This window comes from Cupressus sempervirens, chromosome 1, assembly GCF_028749045.1.
Source record: "Cupressus sempervirens isolate cs-2001-9-10 chromosome 1, ASM2874904v1, whole genome shotgun sequence".
In the NCBI taxonomy this organism is placed as follows: domain Eukaryota; kingdom Viridiplantae; phylum Streptophyta; class Pinopsida; order Cupressales; family Cupressaceae; genus Cupressus; species Cupressus sempervirens.
Window position 1 is genome coordinate 242,432,263 of NC_143118.1, and position 27,971 is coordinate 242,460,233.

The window sequence follows — 27,971 nt, forward strand, 5'->3', positions numbered from 1 at the left end:
AAAGCTCAAAACTCAAACTAATATGATAAAAATGCATGTGGAGGAGATGAAAAATGCTTGAGACAAGGGCTCTATTTATAGGCTTGAAAGAGATCCTGGGTGAGGTGGCATCTATGTGGCATCCACATAGTGCCACAAGGAGACATATAAGCAAGCCATGTAAGTGGTGAACATTCAAAGATTTCTCACACATGTGTGACACTTTAAAAGAGGAGTGGGGGAAAAAGCTTGCAAGAGGGAGTGGTCTCACACATGTGTGAGCACACACTTAGGCTTAAAGAGAGATTAGCAAGATGATTAAGGGTAATTAAGTGGGATTAAAGGGTGGATAGGCTTAAGAGGATGAAAGTGATGGGTGTAGGCTAGGCTTTAGGCTAGGTTTAAGATTAAATTAAACAAAATTTAATTTAATCATAGGTTTAGAGGAATCAATGAGATGGAGGGATTTAAATAAATAGAATTTATTTAAAAGGAGAATTATGGAGGATCATGTATTAAATAAATTTAACACATTAAGGCTAGAGGTATTTAAATTAAATTTAAATACCTAAGGAAAATGAACCTAATATGAAAAATATAATTAATTAATAAATAATTAATTATAATGTCAAGGAAAATATTAAATAAATTAATATAGTGTTTAAGACAATTTTAAGAGTCTACACAATTAACATTCAATAGAGTGGAACAAAAAATAATTGACATAAAATAACATTCAATTGGCTCTGCAACATCAAGTATCTCACACCAAAAATTAGCTAACCTTTTATTAATCTTTCATTCCAATACATATAGGATTTCGAGATGACCATTACAAAAGAAGTTTAATCGGTTCATCTTCTTAAAAATGACAAATTACAAGGTGCTAGTTTGTCAATTACAATGATTACATCAAAATATGAAAAGGGGTGGAATGTGAATCACTTAACCTTCTTTCCCTTTTCTTCTTTTGTCCTATAGTCCTTAGTGGCTACAATGATTGTAATTAATTCTTCATGCCTATGAACATGTACATTAGTATATCTCAAGAGCCATTTAGAATTTTCTCTGGCCAAATCTTTGATGATACTCAAATTGTCTTACATTTCCTCCATGGCCACGTGTACACACTTGCCAAGTTTTTGAAGTTTAAAAATTATGTGCTAGGGACTGGAAGTTATCCCTGTTAGGCTGTCTATGAAGTTCGAGAAATTTGTTTGCATGAAAGTTACTCCAACGATTCCCTTTTCTTTCCCAATAGTTTGTGAGTCTGTATGAAAACCTCTCAGGAGTTCATAATCTCTATCTTGATCCTTCTTCACTTTGGCTTTAGTTTCTTTAAGCCCTTCTTCTACTTCCATGATCATTTTAGACTTGAACTACATGCTCTAAAACCACTCAAATAAAGGCTCATCCCCTTTCGGCAAGATCTTCACCTCAATAACCTCTTTCACCTTCATGTGGATAATCATCTTTAGAAGAGAGACACAATCTTCACTCTTAGTTCTCTCGGTAGCCAAGGTAGCTCTATTTGCTAAAATATTATCTTTCTCTGTTTCCAGCCTCAATATCACATTTCTGATTTGTTCTATGATGGAAAGTCCATCCATCTCGAGTTTCCCACTCTACTCTTTACCCATCTACCCAAAGTGTTTGTCTTCTTGGAGCTGAGAGATGAGCACTTGAACATCTACAATAGTAGGATCCTTAGTAATAGGAATTCAAGATGCTTGCTAATGGGGTGACCAATTGCCTGATAAAGCCATTTAGTTCTTGTATTTTTGCCTTAATCTTGACCTTTGAAAATTTAAGGCTTTCTAGCTATCTTTCAATTACCTCATTTGATGACTTCCATAAGCCAACTTTGGTATCATGTATAGCTTCCTCAAGATCCATCAAATGTAAGGTAAAATCATCAGTAGACATATCCTCAATTCTTCCCTCTTTGGTAGGCTTTGCTATCTCCATGCTTAGATGCCCTATTTCGAGATCTTGTCCAAGAATGGACAAAGTCTTCTACTTCTTAACCTTACTTAGTTCTAATCTAGAGTGAATAGCAAGATATGAGGTATCCTTGTTGGGACTCCTTCATCTTTCCTTTTTCTCTTCTTGTCTAGAGTATCCTCCAACCATGAATTTGTGCTTATCACTTTGGAGGTCATTCCAAGGGAAGCCATGCTAAACATCTATCTCTTGACCAAAGTGATTTCTTTTGTGGTTGAACAGAAGGGATTCTTTGGGGCTTGTGAAATGAGCTTTGAAGAATCTTGGCCTTTCTCTACCTCCAAAGTCTTCTTTGTTGCCTCATCAGATTTAGTGGATTCGCTATCATTGCTTCCTCCATCTCCTAGATCTACTACCTACACTTGAGGATTGATCAGTTGGAGAAGTACAACACTTGTAGAGGGAACTAGGCTACTATGAGGTGAGGGGACTGAAGTAGCCACAACATCTTTAGGATCTTCCACTTTCTTCCTCTCAACCTTTGATGGAGTTCCAATCACTAGGATGGAGCCATCATGACAAGTTTTAGCCAAAGGAACATTTTTTTTCAGGAGGTTGATCATCTTTGCCTACTTTTTGAGTTGGTCATTGAGTGATAGCCAAAGTTACACATGATGTGCCAACTCATGATAACTAGTAGATAAGCTTGACTAAATGTACTTTTACTTTGACTCCTTTTGGTTGTGGTCCATTCGACCCATTTCCCAATCCTCTTGATAATCTAGGCCATCATTGTATTGAGATCCTCTCTTGCATCTTTTTAAGGTTCAAAGATGATAGGAGTACCTATTAGATTTGTTAGGTAGGTGTTGTTATACATATTCTGACCATCATCCTCTACTCCTTCAACATTAATATTGACTATATACATCTTCACTTGATCCACTGTCAGCCTGGTAAAAGCATGATCACGACTCTCAAACTCATCCTTGCAATCAACCCAGTAGTCTTCAATGGTAGTGATATGTTTGATTACACTTCCAATTTGCAAAACTTCCCTTACATATCCATTTGGATCAAACACGGGCCTCAAGACTTCATACATCTCCAATTTGTATTTCATTTCAAACACCTTTAGCATGTTCTTTGCATTAGAATAGGACTCACATTTGAAAGCTCCCACCTTCATAGGAAACTTGTAACCTTTCTTCTTCAAAATCTTGCTCAACATGTTCACTTGGATTGCTTGCTAGATGATCTCAATTAGGACAATCATATCACTAGGATACCTTGGAAACTTCAAGGGAAAACCATCAAAAGCTACAAGATACAAATACAAAAAGGATGAGAATTGAATGAAGTAAATCCCAAATTGGCTAATGGATACCATGGCTTCAGGGCTAAATCTCCTCCCTAGAAATCCCTGTAGCTCCCTACAAATTCTCATGGTGAATGCATCATTAAATCTTATATATTCTGCATAACTATTTTCTAATTATAAACATGGGTAGAATTCATAAGACTTCACATCATCAGGAAAATTTTCTTTCCTTGGGAGGCCTGGCCATAACTGTAAAGAAGCTAACATGTAAATGAGGAAGGAGGACATGTAGAATGTATTATAGAATTTAGCAACACTAAGAGTATTGTACAAAATCTCACTTACCTCATGAGCCCAATCAATATATTGGGTATCAGAGAAGATGACTTGCACCAAAAAGAAATATTTCTCAACAAATTTTAGAGCTTCTACCTAACATTTCAATCTATGTAAGAGAACCATGATCTTGACAATCTTAGCTTTGAGATTAGTCCCAAATAGAGTCTTAGGAACCTTACTCTTGGTGCTCTGTGGTTTTTGGAACGATAATTGGATGACCTCCTTTCTCCAAATCATCTTCTTCATGAAGAACTTGGAAATGGCTCCTCCAAATGTCAAATCTAAAAATTCTTCCTTTTCCAGAACTCAAAGGCAATTCACCATAGTTTTCCCATTAATGGAGATCAACACTATGTCATATGTAATGCAATTTTTCTGGTGTTTGAGTTGTAATGATTTATGCATTCATAGATTAATTCCAAAGCCTAGACTACAACTAGAAAACTAGCTACCTCAACTAGCCTACATCCTCAGAGTTTCTTAGTAATGGGATGGATTGGCTTCGAGTTCACTTTCCTTTGAAAATCCTTCATATCATAAAAATGGAGAGAAATATCGATGAAATTTTGCAATGAAGACTTAATTCCATTCAACCTATTGAAACCTGCAAACCTGGTTACCATTTTTTTTGAAAATGAATTTTGAATCTAGAAAAAGAAGAAGGATAGTGAATGCATAGATACTCACTTTTTGAAAAATTTATGCAAATTAATAGAATAATAGTTCAATAAAGAGTGGTAGTTTGAGTAACTATTCATGTTTCCATCTATTTAGGAGCTTCAATTCATCCATTGATCTTCAGAATTTGTGCCACACTAATGAATTGACGGAGAGATCCATTGAAATGGAAAATGCATGGTTCTAATAGATATCTTGGTGTCTTTTCACTATTCTATTTTCCCAACGATAACTTTCTATCTTCTCATATTTACTTTCTCATTTTTCCTTTAAGTTTTCGGAAATTACCAATAGAGCACCACGTGGGAAAATATCCACTGAGTTGAATTTTGGCATTATTAGACTATTTTCATTATCATCTTCAGATGCCTTATGCATAAATTTTAGGTCAAATCTGCCTCTTAACTTGATTTTCTTTAAAAGTTGGGGAATTGTCTTCATGGGTTGAAAACTTGCCGAGGAGAAGACAATTTCCATTTCTCCACCCATGCTCCCTTTTTAGTTTACCTTTAGATTATTGTCTTCTTTAGGTTTGAAAATTTCTAAAGGGAGTGCAAAAATTCATTAGGGACCCATCTTTTGTTTCCTTTCCTTTAGAATTTCCTTTTACAAAAAACTAACTTCATGGGTTGCAAACCCGCCGAGGAGAAGTTGGTTTTGAGTTTTTTGCCCAGAATTATTATAAGAGTTGTGATAGATCTTGAACATTTCTTGAGGTGGGAAAATGTAAAGGAAACATGAATTTTCCATAGAGAACCTTACCATCTTGTTACTTTGATCCAAATGCATTGTTTGGTGCTCTTCACAAGAAATCATCTTCATGGGTTGAAAACTTGCTGAGGAGAAGATGATGTCTGGATTTTTGTAAGCTTTTGATCTTATTAAGAAAGTAATAAACCACAAGAAGATATAACTCTATAAATGATCTTTATTATGAGCAACATGAATCTCCATCAGATTAGGGACTAAGCTACTCACAAAATCCCTCTTTTAAAAATTAGAACTACCCAGCTGTGAAATGTGGAGAAGTGAAAAAATGAAAAATCTGATGAAGACTCTTTCTGCCTAAGGGGCTAAGAGTTAGACTTAAACACAAAAAGGAAATTATGTAGACACAAGAAATCACTTTTACTACTTAGGTAGAGGATGAAAAGTGGGGCAACAGATTTGTGTTTGTTTCATGCAATTATGACATTTACCTTCAAACTTAGGTTTCTCTTTACATTCACTTACTCTATGACCATGCTTATTACAACTATAACATTTTCCATTGATATTTTTTTTTTACCATTACTCCAACATTTATTTGATGTATGACCTATCTTACACAATGATTACAAGTAGGTCTTTGATTCTTTTGAGCTCCTTGCTTAGATGATTCACCTTCTTCTGTGTATCCTATTCTAGCTTCTCCTTTGTGTCTGTATTGATTTTGTTCATTTAGTTGATTCATGCTTTCCTATGAACTAAAATTCTGATAGCTTCCTTCCAGTATTTGATAGCAATGCCTTTTTCAATCATTAAAGTTCTTGCACAATCCATGATAGATCTGTTCCTTCTTTCTACTATTCCATTTTGTTCAGGAGTTCCAAGTGTTGAAACCTATCTTTTGATTCCCCTTTCAATGCAAAAGTTATTGAACTCATGTGAAATGAATTCACCACCTCTATTAGATCTTAAGCATTTTAGTCTTTTTCCTATTTCCTTTTCTACTCTGGCCAAATACAATTTCAACTTTTCAAATGCTTCTGAGTTCTCTCTTAGGTACATGACAGTCATCATTCTTGAATAATCATCAACAAACAGAATGAATAATTTTTCACTAGTATAAATTTCAATGCAAATAGGTCCACACAAATCAATATGCACAATTTGTAGAACTTCTTTAGTCTGATAGTTCTTCCTTTTAAAACTAGTCTTTCCCATTTTATCAATTTGACAATTTTTGCATAGACCAATCTCAGGTTTCTTTATGTTAGGAATACCTCTTACCTTACTAAATTTATTGATCTTTATCAAGTTTTCAAAATTTACATGACATAACCTCCTATGCCGTAACCAATTTTCTTCAATTTGAGCAATGAAACATGAACATTCACCAAGTTCAAGATAAAATAAGTTACCTTTTGTTTGAGTGCCTGATCCAATCAGCTTTCCTTTGCCATCTAACAATCTTTCTTTTTCATGCATAAATTCTACTTTGAATCCATTATTGAGTAGCTATACCACACTCAACAAGTTATGTTTTAGTTCTTCTACCCAATATGCATTATCACATACAAGTTCCTTGGTTAGTGAGATTCTTCCTTTTCCTCTTATACAACAAGGTTCATTGTTACCAAATCTTACGTTACCACCATCAAATTCTTCAAAGTATTCAAAATTAGTTTTATCACCAGTCATGTGATGAGAACAACCACCATCTATGATCCATGTATCATTTCTGCTCATATGAGAAATGAGTGTCATTTCTTCATCATTATCAGACTCATTTTCCACAACAATATAAACAATTTCATCTTCTTCTTCATCATCAAAATCATTAGAATCTTTAGCCATGAAACATGTTTTCTTACCTTTATCCTTGAATTATTTGAAGTCTTTCTTGCCATTGTACTTGTGAGCTTTCTTCTCATCCTTGTTCTACTTATTTGGGCACCTAGCAGCAATATGTCCAATTTCTTCACAAGAAAAGAAGATTAGAATAACTTTAACTTTGTATATCTCTTTGCCTCTTGAATATTTTCTTGCTAGTGGAGCTTCAACCACCTCAAGATCACTGTCTTAACTTTGTCCTGATTCTTCATCACTGTTTGATTGTGGATCCTTCATCCTTTTCCCTTTTTCTTTGAGCGAAAGCTTGGCTTCAAATGCTGATTCAATATTTTTGGCAGCTGGAACATAATTGTCATAGTTGTCTAGCTCAAATGCAGTCAATCTTCCAACTATGGCCTCTACATTTATTTTATGATTTTCCTCACATCTTCTTTCTTGAATTGCAGAGACTCTGATTGCATAAATGGGAAGTAGAGTTCTAAGAACTGTAGTTATAACTATCTCTTTATTGATATCTCGTCCAGATGCTTTGATTGCACTAACACATGCTTTAACTCTTTTAACATACTTTGCAATATTTTCATCCTCTCTCATCCTCATTTGATCAAACTGTCCTCTCAAACTTTCTACTTTGGATATTCTTACATTCTCATCTCCTCCATAGATCTCTTTTAGCTTGTTCCACATTTCAAAGGCAATTTTGCAATCCTTGATGTAATCAAATTCTTCATAATTCAAAGCAAATGCAATATCTATCATCATGTTGTTGTGAGTCTTCTTTTCAACAATATCATTGACAAATAATGTACCAGAAGGTTCTTCATATTTTTCATCAAGGTACTTTAGCCCTGTATCACTAATAGAAGCTAGATGAAGCCTCATCAATCCTTGCTATACTGAGAAGTTGTTCCTATTAAGGGGGGGGTGTGAATTAGTTACTAACAAAAATTAATCCATAGATCCCTTAGATGTCTTAAAGATCTAGTTACTTCTAATACTTGGTAAAAAAATGTTGTAACTTGGTAAAATAAACTATTACTTATCTTCAAGCATTCATGCATGTAACTAAAAACAAAATGAACACAAGAGACACTAGATTTAATGTGGAAACCCAATATGAAAAAAACCACCAAGTAACTATTCACAAAATTTTCACTCTTTTGAAGTGAGCTCTATTAGGAGCCAACCCTATTAAAGGTTACAATACACACTGTTAGATGTGACCCTGTTAGAGGATTTAATCACCTTTTTAGGAGTGGCCTTGCTAGAGGTCTTTAGAACAATTCAACAAAACTGTCACCTTGTTAGAGGATTTACAAAATGGCCGTTAAACCAACTCTATTAAGAGATTTGAAATCACTACTATACTGGTTAGAAAGCAACAATGAATTGACCTGAACAAGATGCAACTAAATTTGCTAGCTACAGGTCTCTATTTAGCATCATTAGATCCTTCTTGATCAAGTATAGCTTTGCTGCTTCTCAATGATCTCTGATCATCCTTCAAATTCACTTCCACAATAATCAGTCTACATATCTCATTAATTCCACACATACTTCCTCTACTCACTTAGAATTCACAACTTGACCTCTTAATTATACTATTTAGATTGTCAAGTTAGTCCATTTACATGTTACATTTACCAATAAACCATACATTAGTCAGCTACTAATATTACTCTAAAAAAATTAATGTTATTTCATAAAACAATGAAATCCTTTACTGGCCAACCATGCTCAGTAAATACTGCTTCCAAAAATTTCCTAAGTTAACCTTCTTGACTCGGTTAATATTGCAATATCTGTAAAATCATTTGGCTACTAAGTTTACTTAGTAAGAACTAAATTCCTTCACGAGAGCTCGGTAAAAATTGCTTGTGCCACATTTCCTTTGATGATCGAGTGAGCTTGGGAAGAACTATTTCTGCCACATTTCCTTTGATGATTGAGTGAGCTCGGTAAGAACTGTTTGTGCCACATTTCCTTTGATGACTGAGTGAGCTCGGTAAGAACTATTTCTGCCACATTTCTTTTGATGATCGAGTGAGCTTGGTAAGAACTGTTTACTCAGTAGATACTGCAAGTTTTCTTTACTAACCTTTTGGGTTCGGTAGATTCTGTCCTTTTTCCTTGCTAACCATCTAAGCTCGGTAGACTCTATCTGATGACTAGTATGACATTTGTGTGACATCAAAAACAACACACAATTGAACAATTATATCCAACATCTCCCTCTTTGGCATTGATGGCAACACAATATGTCATAGCAGAATGAAATTTGAAAACAAGTCTTTTACTGATAGAATACTTCACTTTCTTCTTTAAATACAACAAACTTCCTCTTTCATAATAATCTCTCCCTTTTTCACAAACTCTTATTATTTTGCAAATTTCAGAAAGATATGAAAATATACTCTCTCTCTTTGATAACACATGCCAAAGACAACTCAAAACAACTGAATAGCATTGTACCTGATGTACTAATTCATATGCAATGTCTTCATTGGTTTGCTGCATCAACTGATAGATCTTCAATTCTGTCCCTGTTGATGCATCACTAGAATTATATTTTAGTGAGCTTCAGATAGAGGAATGACCCCTAACTTACCTCTTAGATACAAGAATGTATCCTTAGGTAAAGGCTTTGTGAATATGTTAGCAATTTGTTCCTTTGTATGGACATATTCCAATCTAAATTATTTTTCTTGCACCAATTCTCTAACAAAGTGATACTTTATGGCAATATGCTTGGTTTTTGAATGCGTCACTACATTTTTTGAGATGTTAATTGCACTTGAGTTATCACAAAACATAACAATAGGTTCTTTGATTTCTTGCTTCATACCTTCCAATAATTGTTTAAAACACACAATGTTTGAGCAATTTATTGCTACTGCAACATATTCAGCCTCTACTGTGGATTGAGATGTCCAATTTTACTTTTTTCTTGTCCAAGAAACTAACCTTTTTCCAAGAAATAAAGATCCTCCACTTGTGCTCTTTCTGTCATCAATATTTCTTTCCCAATCTGCATCAGTGAACACCTTTAAATCCAAATTTCTTCCAAGTTTATACCATAATCCATAATCTTCAGTTCCTTTTAAGTATCTCATGATCCTTTTGATTGCCATCATGTGATTTTCCTTTGGTTTTTTTGAGATCTTGCTACAATTCATACTGCAAGAAAAATGTCTGGTCTTGTGTGCACTACATATTGCAACTTTCCAATCATAGATCTGTACAATGTGTGATCCACTTCCTTTCATTCATCATCCTTGGTTAGTTTTAATCCAGTACACATAGGAGTCCCAACTAGTTTAAAGTCTATCATACCAAACTTTTTCAGTATCTCCTTGATGTATTTAGATTGAGTGATGTAGATTTCATTCTTATTCTATTGAATTTGAAGACCAACAAAGAATTTGATTTCACCAAACATTGACATTTCAAATTCTTTCTTCATTTGTTCTAAAAATTCTTTGCAAAGATCATCATTTCCTTTGAACAAAGTATCATCTACAAATATTTCTGCAAAAACAATCTTATTATCTGGTCCTTCCTTTATGTAAAAACTACTATTATCATTAGTTCTTTGGGAATAAGATAGTTATGCAATCTTTCATACCATGCTCTAGGGGCTTGTTTCAGACCATATAATGCTTTATGCAATTTGCAGACCAAGTCCTTCTTGTCTGGATCAACAAAACCTTCAGGCTGTTCAATGTAAACCTCTTCATCCAATATGCCATTGAAAAATTTTGACTTGACATCCATCTGATAAACTTTGAATCCTTTGAATGCGGCATATGCAAGTAAGGTTTTGATACCTTCTAATCTTGCAACATAAGCAAAATTTTCTCCATAGTCTATACCTTCTTCTTGTGATTATCCTTTGCATACCAGTCTAGCTTTGTTCCTTGATACCTTACCATCTTCATTTAACTTGCTTCTGAATACTCACTTTGTTCCAATAACATTCTTGTATTTGGGTCTAGGTACAAGAGTCCATGTTTTGTTTTTCTCTATCTGTTCTATTTCTTCATTCATAGCTTCAATCCAACTTTCATTGTCTAGTACATCTTTGACATTTCTAGGCTCAAAATCAGTAAGTAAACAAGTACCTTTCAACTTACTTCTTTTCATTGTTCCTTCTGATTTATCTCCAATGATCTGATCTAGTGCATGATCCTTTCTGATATACTTGGCTAACATGGGCTCCTTGCCTTCTGAATGACTTGCATTGTTATCCCTCTGTGTTTCAACATTTGGTTTAGATTCTGGTTGCTCAAGCTCGATAGATGCTAACTCAGTAGCTTCTATTTTCAACTCAATTTCTTGTAGCTTGGTAGGTATTAGCTCAGTTTGAACTTCTTGTGATTCGGTTAACAAAGACTCTAGAGTTGAGAATTCTTGATTAATAGGTATACTTGGCATTGTATTAGGTTCAATGTAAAAAAATCTTCTATAGTCTTCAAGTTCCTTTTTTCTTTCTTCTTCTATTCTTTCTGCAAACTAATCAACTTTCACATGTGCACTTTCTATGACTTTGTGAGTAGATAAGTTCAAACATCTATATGGTTTTCTTTTGCAAGAGTATCCCAAAAATATTCCTTTATCACTTTTTACATCAAATATACCTTTTCTAGATTCTTTCAAAATGTAACATTTGCTTCCAAATACTTTTAGATAACTTACATTGGGTTTGTAGCCATACCACAACTCATAGGGTGTTTTGAATGAGTCCTTTTTCAGCTGTACTCGATTCAAGGTATGAACTGTAGTGCTGATAGCTTCCTTCCAGTATTTGATAGCAATGCCTTTCTCGATCATTAAAGTTCTTGCACAATCCATGATAGATCTGTTGCTTCTTTCTTCTATTCCATTTTGTTTAGCAGTTTTAGGTGCTGAACCCTATCTTTTGATTCCCCTTTCAATGCAAAAGTTATTGAACTCATGTGAAATGAATTCACCACCTTTGTCAGATCTTAAGCATTTCAATCTTTTGCCTCTTTCCTTTTCTACTCTCGCCAAATACCATTTGAACTTTTCAAATGCTTCTAATTTCTCTCTTAGGTACATGATAGTCATCATTCTTGAATAATCATCAACAAACAGAATGAAGAATTTTTCACCAATATAACTTTCAATGCCAATAGGTCCACACAAATTAGTATGCATAATTTCTAGAACTTCTTCAGTTTGATAGTTCTTTCTTTTAAAACTAGTCTTTCCCATTTTATCAATTTGAAAATTCTTGCATTGAACAATCTCAGGTTTCTTTATGTTAGGAATACCTCTTACCTTCATGAATTTATTGATCTTTACCAAGTTGTCAAATTTTACATGACATAAGCTCCTATGCCATAATCAACTTTTTTCAATTTGAGCAATGAAACATGAACATTCATCAAGTTCAAGATAAAATAAGTTACCTTTTGTTTGAGTGACTGATCCAATCAGCTTTCCTTTGCCATCCAACAATCTTGTTTTTCCATGCATAAATTATACTTTGAATCCATTATTGAGTAGCTGTGCCACACTCAACAAGTTATGCTTTAGTTCTTCTACCCAATATGCATTATCACATACAAGTTCTTTGGTTAGTGAGATTCTTCCTTTTCCTCTTATACAACAAGGTTCATTGTTACCAAATCTTACACTGCCACCATCATAGTCTTCAAAGTATTCAAACTTAGTTTTATCACCAGTCATGTGATGAGAACAACCACTATCTATGATCCATGTATCATTTCTACTCATATGAGAAATGAGTGTCATTTCTTCATCATTATCAGACTCATCTTTCACAACAATGTAGACAATTTCATCTTCTTCTTCATCATCAAAATCATTAGAATCTTTAGCCATGAAACATGTTTTCTTACCTTTATCCTTGAATGATTTGAAATCTTTCTTGCCATTGTACTTGTGAGCTTTCTTCTCATCCTTGTTCTACTTATTTGGGCACCTAGCAGCAATATGTCCAATTTCTTCACAAGAAAAGTAAATTAGAGTAACTTTACCTTTGTATTTGTCTTTGCCACTTTAATATTTTCTTGCTAGTACAGCTTCAACCACCTCAAGATCATTGTTTAAACAAGAACTTTACCTTTGTATTTACCTTTGCCTCTTGAATATTTTCTTGCTAGTACAGCTTCAACCACCTCAAGATCATTGTCTGATTGTGGATCCTTCATCTTTTTCCCTTTTTTTTTGAGTGAAATCTCGGCTTTAAATGTTGATTCAACATTTTTGGTAGCTAGAACATAATTGTCATAGTTGTCTATCTCAAATGCAGTCAATCTTCCAACTATGGCCTCTAAATTTATTTTATGATTTGCCTCACATCTTCTTTCTTGAATTGCAGAGACTCTAATTGCATAAATGGGAAGTAGAGTTCTAAGAACTATACTTATCACTATCTCTTCATTGATATCTCCTCCAGATGCTTTGATTGCACTAACACATGCTTTAACTCTTTTAACATACTTTGCAATATTTTCATCCTTTCTCATCCTCATTTGATCAAATTGTCCTCTCAAACTTTCTGCTTTGAATCTTCTTACATTCTCATCTCCTCCATAGATCTCTTTTAGCTTGTTCCACATTTTAAAGGCAGTTTTGCAATCCTTGATGTCATCAAATTCTTCATAATTCAGAGCAGATGTAATATCTATCATTATGTTGTTGTGAGTCTTCTTTTCAACAATATCATTGACAGATAATGTACCAGAAGGTTCTTCATATTTTTCATCAAGGTACTTTAGCCCTGTATCACCAATATAAGCCAGATGAAGCCTCATCAATCCTTGCCATGTTGAGAAGTTGGCCCTGTTAAGTCTTTGAATTTCCCTTTTGTAAGATAGCCTAATCTTTAGCTTAGATCTTTGAAATATTTTCCTGTAAGCACCAAAAGCTCTGATACCAATTTTTGGGATAAAGATAGAGTAACTAAGAGGGGGGGGGGGGGGGGGGGTGTGAATCCGTTACTAACAAAAATTAATCCACAGATCCCTTAGATGTCTTAAAGATCTAGTTACTGCTAATACTCGGTAAAATAAACTATTACTTATCTTCAAGCATTCATGCATGTAACTAAAAACAAAATGAACACAAGAGACACCAAATTTAACATGGAAACTCAATATGTGAAAAACCACCAAGTAACTAGTCACTAATTTTTCACTCTATTGAAGTGAGCTCTATTAGGAGCCAACCCTGTAAAAGGTTACAATACACATTGTTAGGTGTGACCCTGTTAGAGGATTTAATCACTTTGTTAAGAGTGGCCTTGCTAGAGGTCTTTAGAATAATTCAACAAATATGTCACCTTGTTAGAGGATTTACAAAATGGCTATTAAACCAACTCTATTAAGAGATTTGAAATCATTGCTACAATGGTTAGAAAGCAACAATGAATTGACCTGAACAAGATCCAACTGAATTTTCTAGCTACAGGTCTCTATTTAGCATCATTAGATCCTTCTTGATCAAATATAGCTTTTCTACTCCTCAATGATCTCTAATCATCCTTCATTAAATTTGCTTCCACTATAATCAGTCTTCATATCTCATTAATTGCACACATACTTCCTCTACTCATTTAGAATTCACAACTTGACCTCTTAATTATACCAGTCAGATTGCCAAGTCAACCCATTTACATGTTACATTTACCAATAAACCATACATTAATTGGCTACAAATATTACTCTAAACAAATAAATGTTATTTCATAAAATAATGAAATCCTTTATTGGCCGACCCTGCTGGGTAAATACTGCTTCTAAAAATTTCCTAAGTTAACCTTCTTGACTCGGTTAATATTGCAATATCTGTAAAATCCTTTGGCTACTGAGTTTACTCGGTGAGAACTAAATTCCTTCATGAGAGCTCGATAAGAACTACTTCTGCCACATTTCCTTTGATGACCAAGTAAGCTCGGTAAGAACTATTTCTACCACATTTCCTTTGATGATCGAGTGAGCTCGATAAGAACTGTTTCTGCCACATTTCCTTTGATGATCAAGTAAGCTCGGTAAGAACTATTGCTACCACATTTCATTTGATGATCGAGTGAGCTTGGTAAGAACTGTTTACTTGATAAATACTGCAAGTTTTCTTTACTAACCTTTTGGGTTTGGTAGATTTTATCCTTTTGCCTCGCTAACCATCAAAGCTTGGTAGACTCTATCTGATGACTGATATGACATTTGTGTAACATCAAAGAGAACACACAATTGAACAATTATATCCAACAATATCTAGCCTAATGCATACCATAGCATACATGAAGCTTCCTACAGCTGAAGTATAGGGTACCTTGGACATCTTATCCTCCTCTTGTTGTGTCTTAGGACACATCTCCTTAGTCAACTTCAAATGACTAGGTAAAAGTGTGCTGACAACTTTAGCATTCTCCATAGAGAAACATTGCAACACCTTCTCTACATAACCAGGCTGAGACAGCGTCAATGTTTAGTTCTTCCTATCTCTAAAAATCTTCATACCAAGGATTTTTTTTGCTGCCCTCAAATCTTTCATAGCAAATGCATGTGCTAATTGGCATTTTAGCCCCTTAATATGATCCATGTTAGACCCAGCTACAAGCATATCATCAACATATAAAATAAAATAATGTAGCTATCATCATCCAACCTCTTAAAATGAACACAATGATTTGAATGACACCTATTGTATCCATCCACATGCATAAAACTATCAAATTTTAGATATCATTGCCGAGGTTCTTGCTTCAAGCCATATAAACTTTTCTTCAATTTGCACACTAAGTTCTCCTTACCTTTGACCACAAATCCCTGTGGTTGAGCCATATATATCTCTTCATGCAAATCACCATGAAGGAAGGTTGTTCTACCATCAAGTTGCTTTAAATGTAAATAGTAGCCACAAGACTTAAAACAGTATGGATAGAAGTCATCTTAACAACATGAGAAAATATCTCATCAAAATCAATGCCCTTTTATTGTGAAATCCTTTCACAACTAACCTGGCTTTAAATAATTTCTTACCTCCTTCCTCTTCTTTCAACCTTTAAACCCACTTATTCTGGAAAGCTCTTTTACCTACAGGAAACTTGCATAAATCCCATGTCATATTCTTTGGCAAAGAGTCTATTTCATCTTTCATTGTAGATTCCCACTGAATATTAGTATCCACCTGTATAGCTTCATCATAACATTCAGGTTCACTAGCATTAGTAAGTAAAATTGAATATAAAGAGGGAGAGAATATTTCTGGAGGTCTAATTTTCCTTGTTGACTATCTAAATTCATTAGTATCTGTAGTATTTGTTGTTGCGGTTGTTGCACATCATGAGGAATGGCTAGAATATCAGCTTGTGGAGTATCATCCAGAACTACATAATCATCTTCTTTCTTCTTATGTTGCTGCAACAGATTTTTGTACAACACTTTCTCATTGAATATGACATCCTTGCTTCTTAAAATTTTATAATTTTCAAAATCCCAAAGCCTATAACCAAATTCATTAATTCCATATCCAACAAATACACATTTCTTTGATTTAGCTTCCAGCTCGGTTCTATTTTTAGAATCAATGTGAGAAAATGCTTCATAGCTGAAGGTTTTGAGAAAAGAATAACTCACCTTCTTACCAGTCGATGCTTTCTCTGGAATTCCATAGCCTAAAGGAGTAGAGGGACCTCTATTAATCAAATATACAATAGTATTGATAGCCTCCACCCACATATGTAAGGACAACCCAACATGTAACCTCATGCTCCTTGTGCGCTCCATTATAGTCATGTTCATGCGTTCAACCACTCCATTTTCCTGTGGAGTCCTTGGAATAGTTTTCTATCTATGAATACCATTAGTGGAGCAATAATCTTCAAATTCAAAATTATAATACTCAACACTATTATCAGATCTAAGACAATTTAATTTCTTACCAGTCTCATTTTCAACCAAACATTTCCATTTTTTAAAAGTTTGAAATACATCATATTTTTGTCTAAGGAAATAAATCCATACTTTTCTAGTTGCATCATCAATAAATGTAACATAATAATGAGATCCACCAAGGGAAGATACCTGAGTCGGTCCCCATACATCTATATGTACAAGCTCTAATTTCTCCTTTTTATTTTCCTTCCTAGTCTTTACAAAAGTCACTTTCTTTTGTTTTCCATACACACAACTATCATAGAAATCCATATTAACACATTTTAGACTTGGTAAAACTTTCTTTGAATGAATTAATTTCATACCTTTCTCACTCATTTCCCAAATCCGTTGTGTCATAGCACTGTATCAAAATCTACAATAGCTATTTGTTCTCCTTGCTCAATTGCAACAATTGTTCTTAAACATTCATTTTTCTCTGAAACAATTAAAGTATAAGGAACAATATGACATGTACAAAGATATAAGGTGCCTACTTTCACACCTTTTGAAACCTTCCAATTTTTATCATTAAAAGTAACTATGCAACCCTCATCACTGAGTTAACCTTCTGAAATTAAATTCCTACACAACCTTGAAACATGTCTTACTTCATGTAGTAGCCAATGATTCCCATTCTACAACTTAATCTTAACTTTTCCCTTTCCTACAATCTGATAGGGTTCATTATCCCCCAAATAAACAAGCCCAAAATCCCCTTGGACATAATCAATGAAATAACCTTTATGAGGTGTAGCATGAAATGAAGCACCAGAATCTAAAACTCATGAATCATCAACACTTTCTAAAGATAGAAGCAAAGCATCCTCTTTGGATTTGTTACTTACCACATTTGCCTCCTTGTCTCCATCTGGTTTATTTCTTTCATTTTTCTTTCAATTCCAAAAATATTTCTTTTTAGCCCCTAGTTTCCCATAGTACCAGACCTCCTCCCCTTTGACATTCCTCTTGATTTTCCACAATTTTTAGAATTACTTCCTCTCTCAGTCATTCTGCCCCTACTTTGTGCATTCAAAGCACTTCTTGATGTAGATCCACCTGAGGATTTCCTATGAGTTTTCTCACTCAAAATAACATTGATCACATCATCATATTTTATGATACTAGATCCAAGAACATAATTACTCATAGCTATTACCAAGCCATTCCAGCTTTCAGGAAAAGAACGCAAAATCAAGAGAGCCCTAATTTCCTCCTCAAAATTGATACCCATAGAAGATAGCTAACTAGTAATAGTATTAAACTCATTTAAATGATCTACAATAGATCCACCTTTTGCCATTTTTATATTAAATAAATGCTTCATGAGAAATACCTTGTTTGAAGCAGAGGGCTTTTCATATAGTTTTGCTACGGTTTGGATCAATTCTTCTATTGTCTTCACTTTTGTAATATTAAATGCCACCAATGGTTCTATGCATAATTGAATGCTTCCAAGTGCCCTTCTATCCAAAAGATCTAATTCATCATTTGACATAGATCCTTGATTCTTGGCTTTGCCTTCCAACAACTTCCATAAACCATTCTAATAAAGATAGTCTTCCATTTGCATCTTCTATAATTGGAAGTTCTAACCATTAAACCAGTCAACCCTTAGCTTACCCTTGTCTTCCATCACTCCCACTCAACTGTGAGACTCTCACTCAACTGTGAAACTTCCACTCAACTGTGAGACTTTTCTATAGAGGATAATTGAAAAAAAAACCTCACTCTGATACCACTTGTTAGGATTAAACCATAGAAAAAAATAACAATTACATGAAAATATAACCAATAATAGAAAATAATAGATCACACAGAAAAGAACACAAGACACCAAGATTTAACTTGGTTCACCCAATCTCTGGGATACGCTCACCAAACATCAAGCTCAATATTATTACGATCCAGTGATTATAACTTGATTACAATCTATAATCCCTTACAACTCAATACCACCACAAGAACCAATTTCACATCACAACTATATAAAACAATCCCTAACCCTAAGCTCTTTTATACAAGTATTTTACCACTTTAGGGTTATAATTAATAATTACATGTTGGCCCAAAATCCTGATAAAATAGGGCCCAATTTTTTTTTTCCCCCAAATGATTTATGAAGCATGTACAGTACTTTCTTGATTAGTCACCACAATCTAACACTAACCTATATACCTCCATTACCTCTGATCTTTACTCAAGTTGTTAAACTTCTTATATGAGAACCTAAATAGCCCTAATACCAATTATTGAAAATATAAGGTATGCAAGGTTACTGAGAGGGGAAGGTGAATCAGGAACCAATAAAACTTTATCTCACTTTGCCAATCAATTCTTCATATAATATTTTGATCTAATTGCATGCATGAAAGAAAATGAAGATTCATAATACTTTGACATGAGATATGGTGACCCATAAACCTTTCAATTAGAAAATAAAACTAGGGTGGGGATGATACCCACAAGCTTTAGTACTACAATATAAAGTTAATCTGTTAAGGCTTACAATTAACCACTTCTAGTGATCTGCATTGTTAGGAGCAATAAGGACTATAAGGTCCACCTTATCAAAGGATTTACAAACATACAATGAAGTATGCACTTAGTTAGGAAATTTAGCAAAGACTATTAAGTCTACCTTATTAAAGTATTTGGCTAATACACGTATTAGGATGAACCAGTGATTGATCTCAGATTTGAAACTCTAATTTACTAGTTGAGATTCCTTGTATTACAATGATCACCTAACTGTGATAGGTAAATGTTTGTTGTCCCTTATATTGCTTGTAGCCTTCTTCAATTCACACTTCTTCTCATCATACACTCTTCACATATATATATATTCTTTTTTGGATATGTTACAATGTATTACTTATATGCCAATCCTAATTACAACTTACTAGAGTCGTCTATAATACAAATTCCATCATAATTCACAAAGTTAGCCCAACTGTTATAACTCACATTTTGAAGACAAACTTGGTGATGTTTTGATACTCAACAAACACTGTCAATGCTTAGAAATCTTTGGCATTCAATTAAACTTGAAGCTCAGTCCATAATAATCACTTCCAAGTAACTTGACACAGTTAGCAATGTGTGACTCAATGAACTCTAGGAAACTCGATAGAAAATAGATCACTCGGTTGACACTACATGATTCGGTCAATATTAGATCCACTTTGTTAACCCTGTGATCTTAATAAACACTGTTGGACTTGGTTAACACTATAGAGGTCAGTTAACACTACAATCTTCTCCACTTCCACTAACTGGCTTGATAGCCTCTGCTATGCTCAATTTGCACTGAACTTTGTCTCTGAACTTGGTAAACACTGTGTAGCTCAGCAAACACTGCAAGCTAACTCAAGTGTTTGGTAGACACTGTATTCTAACTACTTAGCTCAAGAACAATTGAATCACTTGGTAAACATTACAAATTGAATGATAAGCTTAGTAGCAACTATATAGCTTAGTAGCAATGTAACCAATTGACTAAGTTTTGAGTCACTGATAGACAAACTAACCTTTATGTCAACAGATACATGCTTATTGTGTGAGTTTGAGCCTAAATCAATCAAAGATGCTTTGAAGAATGAATATTGGGTCAAGGAAATGAATGAAGAAATTGAGAAAATTGAGAAGAACAAAGCATGGACATTGGTACCTAGACCAAAGGATAAAAATGTAATTGGAACTAAGTGGGTTTTAAAAAATAAGATGAATGAGAAAGGTGAAGTCAAAAGGAACAAGGCAAGATTGCTTTGTAAGGGATATGCACAAGAGGAAGGAGTTGACTATGGTGAAACTTTTTCCCCAATTGCAAGGTTGGAAGAGTGAGAGCTTTTCTTGCATATGCTACTTACAAGGGATTCAAAGTGTACCAAATGGATGTAAAATATGTATTTCTAAATGGAATTTTGGAGTAAGAAGTCTACATTGAAAAACCTAAAGAATTTGTTGATCTAAAAAAAAGGAATATGGAATGTAACTTACACAAAGCTTTATATGGTTTAAAGAAGGCCCCTAGAGCATGGTATCACAGGTTACACAATTACTTGGTAAAAACTAGTTTTGCAAGAACTAATGACAATAGCAATCTGTATCTGAAAAATGAAGCTAAAAATAAGATATTGCTAGCTAGAAGTTTTTTTTTGATGACATCATATTTGGTGGAAAGGATTTGTTGAGAAATTCATTTGTTGATCAAATGAAAAAGGAGTTTGAAATACCAATGTTTGGAGAGATTAATTTTGTTTATTGGTTTGCAAGTGTATCAGATGAATAAAGGTATTTTCATCACTCAATTAAAGTATATCAAAAAAAGTTTTAAAACCTTTGGTATCAAAGATTCAAGACTAGTTGGAACAACTATGGTGACTGGGCATAAATTATCAAAGAATGATGATTTTGATGAGGTGAATCAAATATTATATAGGTCTATTATAGGGAAACTATAATATGTTGTACATAGCAGAACTGTCATTGAATTAGCTATTGGAATTGTTGCTAGATTCTTTGCTAATCGTAGAGAAAATCACATGATGGCGGTAAAGAGGATATTGAGATACCTAAAAGGAACAAAAGACTATAGACTATGGTACAAGAGAAGTGATAAATTTGAACTAAAGGTTTACATAGATGCTGATTGGGTAGGAAATGTTGATGACAGAAAGAGAAAAGTGGAGGATCTTTCTTCTTAGATAGAAGATTGATTTCTTGGAGAAGCAAGAAGTACAACTATATTTTACAATCTACACTAGAGGCTGAATATGAAATTGCAATATTGAATTGTTCAAACATCATATGGATCAATCAATTGTTGGAAGGCATGAAGAAAGAGATAACTGAACTTTTTGTGATATACTATGTTAACACAAGTTCTATAAACATACCAAAGAATCCTATGGTGCATACAAAGACTAAGCATATTGAGATCAAGTACCATTACTTAAGAAAGTTGGTACAAGATAAATAAGTGAGATTGGAATATGTGAATACAAAGGAAAAATTAGCTAACATATTCACAAAGGCATTACCTAAGGATTTTTATGAGTATCTAAGAGGTAAGTTAGGGGTCATTTCGTTACCCAAAAAAAAACTAAGTAGAGATGTTGTAGTGCATCAAATGTTTGAATTAGAATATCATAAACATTGATGCCGGAAGTCCCACTTTAGGAGCTTCCTAAAGATGTGTAAAGTAAGATATTGAACTATGAGAAGAAGAAGCTACAAGGAGTTGATGTTGAGATGACATTGTTATATCAATTAGAACAATGACATGAAGATGTATGTATAATTGATGTCTTTGGTATTGTTTTCAAATATGGAGATGAGTATTATCAAGTTACCATACAACATTGACAAGATTAAAGAGGAAGAGTAAGATCATAGAGAAGTTATGCAAAAAGAATGATTGTTGTCAAGAGGGAGACATATAGTTGTTGACACATGTTGTGGTGTTTCTAAAAAGAAAGAATATGTACTAAACTAATAAAGGGAGCATCTTGAGACTACATGGATGAGAATTAAAATGAAACTAAGAAAGAAAGAACACAAACATATAGGGAGTTGACAATATAGTATTGAAGCTTTTGGATTGCATGGTAACTAGTGAAGTATGCATGGTGTTTCCATCAATGTCAAAGAGGGAGATTGTTGGAAACTACAATTGGAGAAATTTTTATGTTATCATTGATGTAAAACCTATTGGTAAGAAAAATTATCAAACCTACTAGAGAAAAATTTACAAATAGTGTAAAGTGCCATATCATTTGATTGATGAAGAGGATTTTAGAATAAGAGATCATGAGATGACCTAGTGAAAAGTTGAGTTGAGATGTTTTAAGTATCATAATAATACAATGAATACTTGATAGGTTATTCCTTGACAAGATAATGTATTGTTCAATCATAAGATGAGGTATAGAAGATAGATGAAACTAAGAGTTGAAACAAGTAAAAAGGATAAGATTGACTGCGTATTAGTATTGCATGGTCAATGAAGGAGCTGATGAAGAAGATTAAGGAACTTATGTAGAAGCTGAAAAAAATAGTTAAAGTCAAGCGTTAATTATCTCCAACCAAATGCATGAAGAAGCATAGTAGTGATTGGGTGTAGTAATGGTTGAGCGATCTTGTTGATGATTTGTGAGACAATATAGTGTATTCCAAGCTACTAAATGATGATCAAGTAGAAGAAAACAATTATTTTTGAGTGACAAAAAAAGTTATAGTATGAGAAAGATTTGAATTTAAGGCCAACACATGGAATTTTGAATTAGTCAAAGCATTTGAAAGATAAGGATTTATGAGATGGCATATTTAATTCACAAGGAGAGTTTGTTAAGATATCAAAGGCAAGGATTTGATCAAAATTTTCTAGAAGAAGAAGGAGAAAAATGATGGAAGGATTCGATGAATTTGAACTAACCCTAAGATCAACAATGATGTTTAAGTGAAAATGATCAAAATTACCTATTTAATTAAGGAGGCATGAGCAATTAATTTCAAGGTTGGTTTTTTTGTTGATTGGAAATCTTTAGGAGAAGTTGTGAAGAGGAGAACAACATAGGTGAAGTCCAAAGAGATTTGGTGAAGAAGTGATTGTTTGATGAAGTGCCAAGTAGGTCAATGATAGAGATGTTAATGGAGGCCAATTAGTGAACCAGAAAATGAGAAAATTGAGATCTAAATTTGCAAAGTGAGTTGTACTTTACACATGAAACTTACTATCACATTCTAACCATTATCAGTTAAAATCCTTTAATAAAGATTGAACTAATAGTCATTTTTAAATCCTTTAACCAAGGTGACATTATAATAGAATGTTCTAAAGTCCTCTAAAAGGTCACTCTTAGTAGGGTGATTAAATCATTTAACATGGTCACATTTAATAGTGTGTTGTATAACATTTAACAAGGTTGGCTCTTAACTCACTTCAGAAGAGTGAAAAATTGGTAGCATGCTACTTGGTAGTTTTTTCCCAAATTAGGTTTCTACGTTAAATTGTGGCATTAAAGTGTTAGTTTCATGTGTGGATGTTATTGTTATGCAACCATTTATTTAATAGCAATCAACACTTATAGAGACAGAAAGTTAAGAAATTGCATGAAATTTCAAATTGTTGATGATATGATATAGAGACCGAGTGGGTATATGAGATTGATTAATTAGTTTGAATTGATTAAAAGTTGAATTGGTACATATAGAATCAAGGATACCTGATTCACCTCCCTCTCTCAGTCATTCTAAATAATTATAATAATATGTACTAATTGTATTTCATTGACTCCTAATAGGATCCATCCTTTCACAAGGAACTTGTATATTAGTACAACATTTTGTGGGTACCATCCCCACTAGGGTTTCCCCTCTAATCAAGGGTTTCCTTTTGATCAAGGGTTTCCCTAGTTAAGAAGTCTGGTATTATCATGTGTGGTTATCTGTCTATGGTTGTTCCACTTATTGTTTACATGTTTCATAATTAATAAAGATAATGAGAGTTGTTTTAATCTAATAACTGATTCACTCTCACCCCCTTGCCTTTAGTTAGCTTGGTGGAATTTACTTTCTAACACAATGTTGGTCATCCTTGGAGGCATATTTGGGGCCCTCAAAAGTCTACCCCTTCTAACATGTATATCCTCTCCTTATCCCCTTATTATTTTGGACATAACCCCTCTACTAGATTATTATACCAATTCTTAAGCCCAAAATAAATAATTCATGATTTGAAATGCAAACTTCTATTCAATACTTAATTTCCATTGTTTGTGCACCCAGAATCAAAGGCATGTAACTTTATCACTTGTAACTATAATTTGCAAATAGTACAAACCACAATAGTTTTTTCTAATTCTATGGTTCTCTTTAAAAGTTTATCAAATTGAAGTCTAAAAATTAATTACATTTATGTACATCTTGTATTATCTTAAAATGGAAGCACTTTCATGTTAAGAGCATTTAGCCCTCTGAGTAAGTGGTATGGGGTCATGTCAAACGCCTTGAATAGGCCTTTGCATGGATCTATCTATTTTCCCCCTATTCTACTTGTCTCTCTCTATTTCCAACCTGTTTTTGACAAACTATTTTGTAAAATTGAGGACTTTGGCCTCTAGGTCAAGGATGACCTTCTGGGTCAAGGTCAACCTCGACCCTAACCTAGGTCAAGGATGGCCTCAACCCTGACCTAGGGAAGGGTTGAGCTCATTCTTAAACCCAGGTCCATTTTCAATTTCTAGGAGTTTTAGGATCTCGTGCTTTAGAAAGTTTCTTTTCCTGCTTCTGGGTCAGTTGTTTTGGGTTTTAGAATGGTAGACTCTTAAATTACATTTAATCTAGGTCCATTCCTAGCGTTTAAGATTAAATTGTATTTAATGCTCCTATGTTGGTCATCTCTAGGAGTTAGTACCCTAGATCTCTATATAAGGAAGCCTTCTTCTCTCATTTTGACATCCATATATTTCATAAGCACATCTACTTTTCTATGTACTAAGAGCTAACCTTTATGAAGTGAAATCATTATACTATGAAGTGAAGATCTAGCATTCAATCATCCAATTCATCAAGGAGGTCCATTATTAGCCATTGAAGGATTCAATCTCTATGGAGCCCTCTTGTTGAATATTTCTCTATCCATATTCATCCAAGCCTTTTCCTATGCAAAGATAAATTCAAGATTAGTGTTGAAGATCTAATGACATTGATTTGAAACATACTAAATACATTTCTACATTGATTTGGAGCATCCGTACTTGTGGATTCAAGGATTCAAATCCTCCACAAGGATTTCCACATAAGCAAGGTGAATAGTTCAATTTACTTTGTTTATGCGTATATTATTTTAATTATATTTCAAGGTTAATTCCAAATTTGGGTTTGATTGATGCATACTCCAACAAATAAACCATTTTTCTTGTAGATACAAGTGTGGAAAAATGAATTGGAGAGTAGATTTGGATACCCTTTTCATTGAACTTGCAAGATCCATGAACAAAATTTTTGTCAGAGCAGTATAGGTCAAGGTCAAATTTTTGGGGTTTAATTGCACCGCAAGGTAAGATTGTGCTCCACCAATAGGGTCAAGGTTGACCTCCCTTCAAAAACACAAAATATTTCTAGGTTTTCTCCATCTTGACATTTCCAGTTCAGAAAAAGTTGTAGAATTTCCCAAAACTATACACATACATCAGAAATCAAGATTTTCCAAATTCAAGGTTATTATTTGTATTTTATCTATTCCAATATTTAAGCACATACTCCCCTCATAATATAAAGAAGATCATTGAACCTTTTTTTCACCCTTTTCTCCATGACTTGATCCATTTCTGCATTGAACACTTTTTTGTGCTTAATCAATTTAGATCATTCCTTTCGGAAATTAGGGTTGAGAAGAGATTTCCATTTTCTTTCTATTCATTTTGGTGAACCCAACATGCTTACCCCATATCTTTTATCAAATTTCCCTATTGTGCTTTGTGGTGTTATATTTCCTTTCCTTTCATTAGGTCTTTTCTTTCATTATGATTAGATTTAGCTTATGCTCTTGCATTTTAAATTTAACAATACAAAATAAAATAAAATTGAAAAATCTATTTTGAAATTAAAAAATATTTATGCTTTATGTTTTATTAGTTTAGTTTATTTTCTTTGCGTTGGTTTATGAGCTTTATTACTTCTAGTCCTACTTCTAATCTTAGGGTTAGACACAGTCATAGATTTATGGGTATCTTTGAGCCTAGATCTTCTTCTCCTTTCCTTAGAATTTTGGACAAAACTTTGATTCTTCTTGATTCTAATCTTCTTATGGAGAGAAATTCTTCTCGCTCATCTCATGATGAGGATGATGCTTTAAGAGTTTCTCCTAAACAAGTCCAAAAACTTTCAAACAAACTTGATAAAATGGGTAATTTGCTTCTTCAAGAAAACCATAATCAAGATTTTATTCAAGCTATAGAGGCTCTTAAGAAAGTTCTTTCTAATAGTGACCAAGGTATTAATATCTTGCGTGGTATTACTCATCTTATGAATTACAATGTTAAACCTTTAGCTCAAGAAGCTCAAGATTTAGGGTTTTTCCTCCTATCACTAGTGTAGAACTTTCTTTTGTTCCTTTCCCTAGTGTTCTTACCTATACTCCTTTTTTGGTGACTATGAAGGTTCTTGTTATCCCTATGAGTGTTCCTTCTGTGTCCCTTCTTATATCACAACCTTCTTATCATGCTATTCATTTTACTTATTCTACTTCTCTACCACCTGTAGTTCCTAGTGTTCCTCTAGTTCTGTCTTCTATTCCTATAGCTTCGAACTCCTTACCTAGTGTTTATAATGTTGCTAGTTCTCCTATTTCTTCTCATGATTCAACAATTATCAGTTTGGCTCAAACTGTGTCATCTTTACAACAAGAACTTGCATCCTTGACTCAAAACAAGTTTAGTATCCCTACTTGTGACATGGGAAAACCTTTGTCTCGAGATATTATTCATACTCTCATTCCTCAGCAAGCTGATATGCCTCATCTTGAGAATTATAATGGTAAGGGAGACCTTGTTCATCATGTTAAAACATTTCAAATCCTTTATAGTGATTATGCTTGTGATCATAGGATTTTAGCAAAGTTATTTGCTCAAAATTTTTGTGACAAGGCCTTACAATGGTTTTGTTCTTTGACTCCTTATTCTATTCATTCATTTCCTCAACTTTCTAATGATTTTATTCAACAATTTGAAAACAACATTGGCCTGCATGTGTCTTTGACTAAGTTGATGCATTGTAAACAAAATCCTAAGGAAAAACTGACTGAATTTATTGGTAGATTTGAGCATTTTCATGCTAGAATTTCCTATCATGTTCCTAATATTGATATTCAATATATGTTTATTTCAAATTTGCAAAAGTATATTAGAGATAAGATTTTTCTTATTGAATTTACTTATTTTCAACAACTTTTTGCAGTGCTTTGTCATTATCAATTACAAGTTGGTCAATTTGAGAGCATTGCTCCAATGGCTCCTATTCCTATTGATAAAAGTAACACTGCTCCTAATCCATATAAAGCTCAAAAAGTCAACAACTATGTCAAGATAAATAAATAAGTGAATGCAATTGTTATTGCATCTCACAATGCCACTTCTACATCCACTACTTTTTGATTGAATAATACATTTACTTCTATATCTAAATATTTAAATTCTATTATGAATAGGTTTTTAACTTCTAATATG